Genomic DNA, 6182 nt, shown 5'->3' with positions numbered 1-6182 from the left:
TCTTATTTCACAGTTTGTGGGTGGGTAGGCACTCCAGGTAGCCAAAAGTATCTGGTCTATAGCACAAGCACTGAAAAAGTAACTTTTTCATGATATGTTCCCTTTAAATTCAAAGTTGCGATGACCACACACATTGATAATGTGTGTCGATTGCAAAGTCACGTCTATTCTATTCTTTTCTATTCTTGATAGCACAGACCTTTACTAGAACTTTTCCTTATTTCCCTGTTTGACGTCCCAGAAAGCCCATCCATGAGACAACTTTAAGCATCTGGACCACTGAAACAAAACAAGTTATCAATGTAATTAATGGCGTAAAAAATGAGAGTAATGACAATTGAAACCTTGTATATCAGACACACCACGCATAAAACTTTCTCCATGTTCAAACACAATGTTAACTTATTGTGCTATAATAACATAGTTTAGAACCAATAACATTTACATTGAACATAATGCCCTGTATGATTATCCAGTCACTTTTCTTATTTATATGTATTTATATTATCATACATATGTATATTCTGTGAGCTGACCTGTATGTTTGTACAACTTGAGTAAAAAAGACTAGGTCTTATTGATGATCAGAATACAAGAAATGTCAATAAAATATTATTATAAGTTTTGAACATCTAAAGCGGATAAAAAAGTGTATCACATTATATTGAAGATGCATCCATTAAAGGCACTGAAGATATGATCAAACCCCGTCTTATTATTTCCTAAAACTTACTTTTACTACTATTACTACTTTCATTTATTCTCAAAAGTTATTCAGGTTTGTTCAGGAAGAAAATAGCAGCACATACTGTAGTTTCCCAATGGCCCTGGATCTTGAGCATAGACTAAAATGTAAACCCATTGGTTTGTGGACTACGGTTTTGAGGCTTCGAGTGCGGAATTTTGGCCGTCGCCATCTTGGTTTTTGTCCACTACCATCTTGTTTTTTTGGAACCAGAGTGACAGGAGAGGGTGGAGCTATTGGTGCCTTCAAGTGAAACTCCTGAGCTCAGATTTACAACGGCAATATTAACGTTAATGTTGGCATCCAGGAGCAACAGAGGCTAACATTTTATCAAGCTAGCAAGCAGGTAACATAATGCAGGAAATGCAAAGGCATAATGACAGAGGAAAAAGATTAGGCAGTTGGAATATCAACATTTTCCTCAGACATTATAAAATTGCGAAGAAAAATAATACACAAATAAAATTACAATATATTCACTTATTATGCACCAAAACATTGGACTCCGCCATTTCTGACAACGTCAAACAAACACGTCACAAGTCTTGAACTCTGAGCTTTTAGAAACTTTCCACTTATGAGGTCGTGAATACCACAAGAGGGGGGCGTTCATATGGACTCTTCTCATGAACACAATAAACATGGCCCCATTTGAAGGCACCATAAGTACAGCCGAACGCTGAACAAGACATTTTTAGGCGACCAAAATGTTACAATTTACTTTCCTGAACTGAAAACATACTGAGAATGGGTTAAAGTTCTAAGACGTAAAAACGCACAATACCCGAACTGGACAACGCTGTGGTTATGACCTGTCAATCACAAGGTAGCCACGCCCTGAAGCATAGAATATCCAATATTTCAATTTACAAGAGTGAGGTTATACAGGTAAATACAGGTTTTTCCATTCAAATATCACAAGATATAGGACAGGACAGAATGCAGCGTGAGCTGCAGGTCCCACTCTCTACCTGATCCATACCATCAAAAAACATCCCACTGCTCAATTTTCTCCTAAATTACAAGACGAGGAAGTAAAGAAACCATCTGCCCATATACACATAGATCGGACATGTGATAGTCATGAAAGAAATTGGAAAATAATGGTATTATGTTATTAAATTGTGCATATTACATTTTATTAAAACAGCCACTGCTGAAGTGAGCAAGTGAGCAAAGCACACACACACTATTCAAAATATAGCCAACATAAATGTACTTACAATTTGCTTGCTTGTATTTCTGCAGCTTGAACCTCTCTCCCAAAAAGCATTCTCTTCATTCAGATCCTTGACAGGGATTTCAGTCAGGTAATTTGTTTATGTTATGTTGATATAATCTAAAGATACTGTAATGCCAATTCTATTGGATAGGATAGGATAGCACTTTATTTATCCCCGTGGGGAAATTGCAGTTGCACAGCAGCACGGATTCTAACAGAAGAAGTAAGTACATAAAATAAGACACAGCATACAATAGATAAGAGTAAAAAATACCCAAGCGACAAGAACACTAGTAAAAGTTATATGTTCTAAAAAGTAAATAAATATGTGCATTATAAGTTATGTGCACTGGTGTGCATTAGCATATTACAAAAACTGAATGAACAGTAGCAGTAGTGCAAACAGTATATCCACATGAACAAGTTTAACAAAAACAGTGCAAAAACAGACAATGTCAGAGACCAACGAGTTGGAGCGCCCCTTAGAACACCTTGGAAGGATGAGACGGTGGCTGAAGGAACTTCTTAACCCATTAATCTCCTCATAGAGGGGATGAGATGGGTTCTCCAGTATGTTCTATATTAGTTAAAATTGTAATAAATATAATAATTAGTTCAAATCTATTTAACCTTGACAGCACACAACTTTGCCCGATGCAGCCAGCGACGTCCATTCATGACGTAGCCAACTTCAGGTTATTATTGTAATTAATAGCATAAAAATTTGATTGTAGACTGTTATATTGATGGGTCCATACATAATATTTTCAGTACATGTTTAAATGGAAATTATTGAGTAACATGTTTTATAATCATATTTAGAACCCATATCTTTTAAAATCCTACTGTAGTACTGTAGTAGTCTGTGTTGGTAAAAAAATATCAAAAGATGTTGTCGATTTCGGGAGAGGGATAGAGTGGGTCTGCCGACGAATCAGCTTCCAGGATTTCCATTTTCTCTCGACAAATCATGTGGCGGCTTTCCATTTTCACTGCCGACGTCATCCGTTTTCACCGTGGATACAGCCAATCGGAGCTCTGGATTCCATTTTCAGGTAACGAATCGTGTGGCTGATCTCCGCCACGTCATCCATTTTTGAATAGCCAATCACAGCCGTCCCAGCGGACGCGATGCGGAGGAGGGACTTTTGAACTATTCACCACCGTCGTCGCAGAAACGGCTATTCAGTTAAAGACAGGTAAATGTCATTATTAACATTACGTAACAGTGATATTGGGTTCTCTTAGACAATACGGATTAAACGTGTTTTAGCTTTCTGGCGTTTTTTAATGTGGGCTGATTAAGAGTCGCTGTGAAATCAATGAATAGGTTTGTAATGTTACTCTGTCTAAGCCAGCCTGGCTTTAATTATGTTAGCTAGACTTGGTGAATAAGTTACCAATCACTTTATCATCTGTTCAGAGCTCTAATTAGAGCTCTGATTATTATGCTGAGGCTACGTTACAGTTACAGTTACAGTTACATAGAGGTAACGTTACTCCTACTGTATGAGCTCCTCAGCGTTGTTAAACTAAGACTACCACAGTCCCTTCTTTTAGCTCAGACAGGTGAGATAACTGTGGTGTTATATTAATGATTATATGATCATAAACGTTATGTTAATACTAAAGCTATATATACATATACAGTATGACTGCTACTGTGTTAGCTTCTTAACGTTGTGAAACAAAGTTTACTATCACAATCACTGTTTTTAGCTCAGACAGGTAACTGTCAGATAACTGCTGTGTTATATTAATGTTCATGATTAATGATTATATGATCATAAACGTTATATTAAATGTTCATACTAAAGTTATATAAACATGACTGTAGTTTGCAAGGTTTTTCAAGGTAAAAGAAACATAATTATCATATGTGTGAAATTGTTTCTACATATAAGTTTTATTTCAATGTCTGTTTTGACTTCTCCAGGCTGTCAGTCATCCTGCATCCTCTGCCCCAGAAGCTCAGCCTGCAGTCCAGTCTGAATCCTCACCTGGTGTCTCAGGTGGCAGAAATACAGTTGGTAAGTAATGTTTACATAAACCTCACAATAAAGCAATAGTAACAGTTGGGTCGAATCTATTTAACATACAACAGACAGCATACGGACATTAAGACATTATATGTTACATGTAGTGTAATTTCACAGCAGTTTATCCTGTTTATTTGCTTACTGATGACAAATTGTATGTTTAGGGGACGGGCATGGTATGCCAGGTATGGATCGGGTTGACAGCCTTGCAGAGCACCTGGTAGAACTGAGGACATAGACCTCCATGACTCTCAGCAACCAGCAGGTTAGTAATATCTGTAATTTGGAATACCATGCTTAGTCCAAAAAGAATAAGACAATGTTGTTGTTTTCATTTCATTAATTACTCACATAAGCCTGTTGTGTGAATAAATATTCAGTCTCTGTTGTTCTTTTCATGTTTCTTTATAAGGGAAGCACAATTGTGGCCCTGTAGCAAAACCTGCTGGACGTTGACAGAGGGCCCAGCAATCTACAGTGGGCTGGTCACTGCCGGAGGCCCCGCTGGAGTCTGAGCTGAAGGAGTTTCTGGTGAATCTGTGTGCTGTAAATCATTCTGTCTGATGTTGCAGGGAATCAGACCCAATGACAAACATTAAGAATAGTATTATCTTCTTCAAATTATTTGTTCTTGTTGTTTCACGTGTTCCAGGCCCAAAGACAATAAAGTTAAAGCTTTAATATCATTACTGTCTCAATTCATGTGTATTCCTATGGTTATTTTTTTAATTAATTACACACAGCAAGTCCATCCCAATATTGCTCAACTATTCTCCAGTACATTATAATTTATTCTACTAACATTTTGACCTATCTTGCCTAACAGTTCATTAATCAGTCATAAGGAGGATGTATGCAATAATAATAATGCAAAACATCATCATGGATGATGATAATGTTTTGTATATTTGTTATCTGTAGTAATCCACCAGTTATATGACTGTATAAGGAAACCTGAACGATTTTCAATATTAATGTATTAGTTGCAGTGCACAAGTCTTGCATTAAAATTATATCTTGAGTCAATTCAAGTTTACACGAGCAACACAAACTATTTTTTACTGCATATTATAAACTTCGACCCTGCCGGAGACGAGATTCGAACTGCCTCTCAAGTGGACATGTATTGTTCCCCCCGAAAAGCACAAAAAATAATGTTTTTATTCTTTAACAAAAATACTATGGTGTATAAAGACTTCAAAACACCATGTGGGTGAAAATAAGAGCTACAGAATTGTGTTTTCTTCTCTCTTTCTCTTTCTTTTCCTCCTCTTTTCCTCTCCCCCCTTTCTCCCCCTTTTTCCACCTTCTTCCCCCACCCATCCAGACTATCGTTCCCCAGCTTTTGCGGAGTCGGTAGAGCGAGCGCCCATGTATGGCCAAGGCTCAGTCCTAGCAGCAGTGGACCTGGGTTCGAATCCGGCCTGTGGTCCTTTCCGCATGTCATTTCTCTCTCTCCCCCTTTCCAACACTCTATCCATGACAAAAAGATCTGTCTGTGCTATAACATTCATATCATTATCTATGATACTTTATTGTTATCTTAAGTGGGTGATAAATCACAGCATATTGGAGATCAGGTATGTAGATGAAAACTGCTTCCATTAAAGGCATTAAAGATATGTACAAACTATCAAACCCTGCCTCGTCATTTGCTATAATTTAATTTTACACTAGCATCATATAGTAACATTCTCAACTGGAGTCAGTTAATTGATTAGATGATCTAATGATTGAATTAACCCAACAATTTTGATAATCAGTAAATAGTTTAAGTCATTTTTTTAAGCAAATGCCCAAACATTATGTAGTTCCAGCTTCCCAAATGTGTATATTTGCTGGATTTCTCTGTTTTCTAACTGAATATCATTGGGTTTGGACTGTAGGTCAAATAAAACAGGCATCTTGAAGACGTCACTTTGGGCTTTAGGAACTTGTTATGGACATTTTGCACTGTTTACTGTCATTTTATAGATTTTAAAAGAATCCATTAATGGACAAAAGTAAAGGCAGATCAGTTAATAACAATTAATAATGGGATTAATTTGAAAGATGCAGCCCTATTGAACATTATTCTGAGTGCGTAATCATTACCACCTCTATGAAACTCAAAGGAAAGTAAGCATCTTATCTGGGAGACACTGTTAGACCTTACCTGAGACTCTAGAGCTCCGAC

At 37.0% G+C, this 6182-nt stretch overlaps 1 long non-coding RNA gene across 1 annotated transcript; it reads left to right on the top strand.

Moving 5' to 3' along the window:
- The first annotated feature begins 3453 nt into the window (after positions 1–3453).
- On the top strand, positions 3454–4692 carry LOC119481714. The gene is made up of 3 exons (XR_005205249.1): positions 3454–3997; positions 4171–4271; positions 4419–4692. It is a non-coding gene; the product is annotated as an uncharacterized LOC119481714 (long non-coding RNA).
- Positions 4693–6182: the final 1490 nt, after the last annotated feature.

The sequence above is a fragment of the Sebastes umbrosus genome, chromosome 22 (genome assembly GCF_015220745.1).
Source record: "Sebastes umbrosus isolate fSebUmb1 chromosome 22, fSebUmb1.pri, whole genome shotgun sequence".
Taxonomy (NCBI): Eukaryota; Metazoa; Chordata; class Actinopteri; order Perciformes; family Sebastidae; genus Sebastes; species Sebastes umbrosus.
The sequence above is the reverse complement of the archived record's forward strand: the minus strand, read 5'-3'. Positions and strand labels throughout refer to the sequence as shown.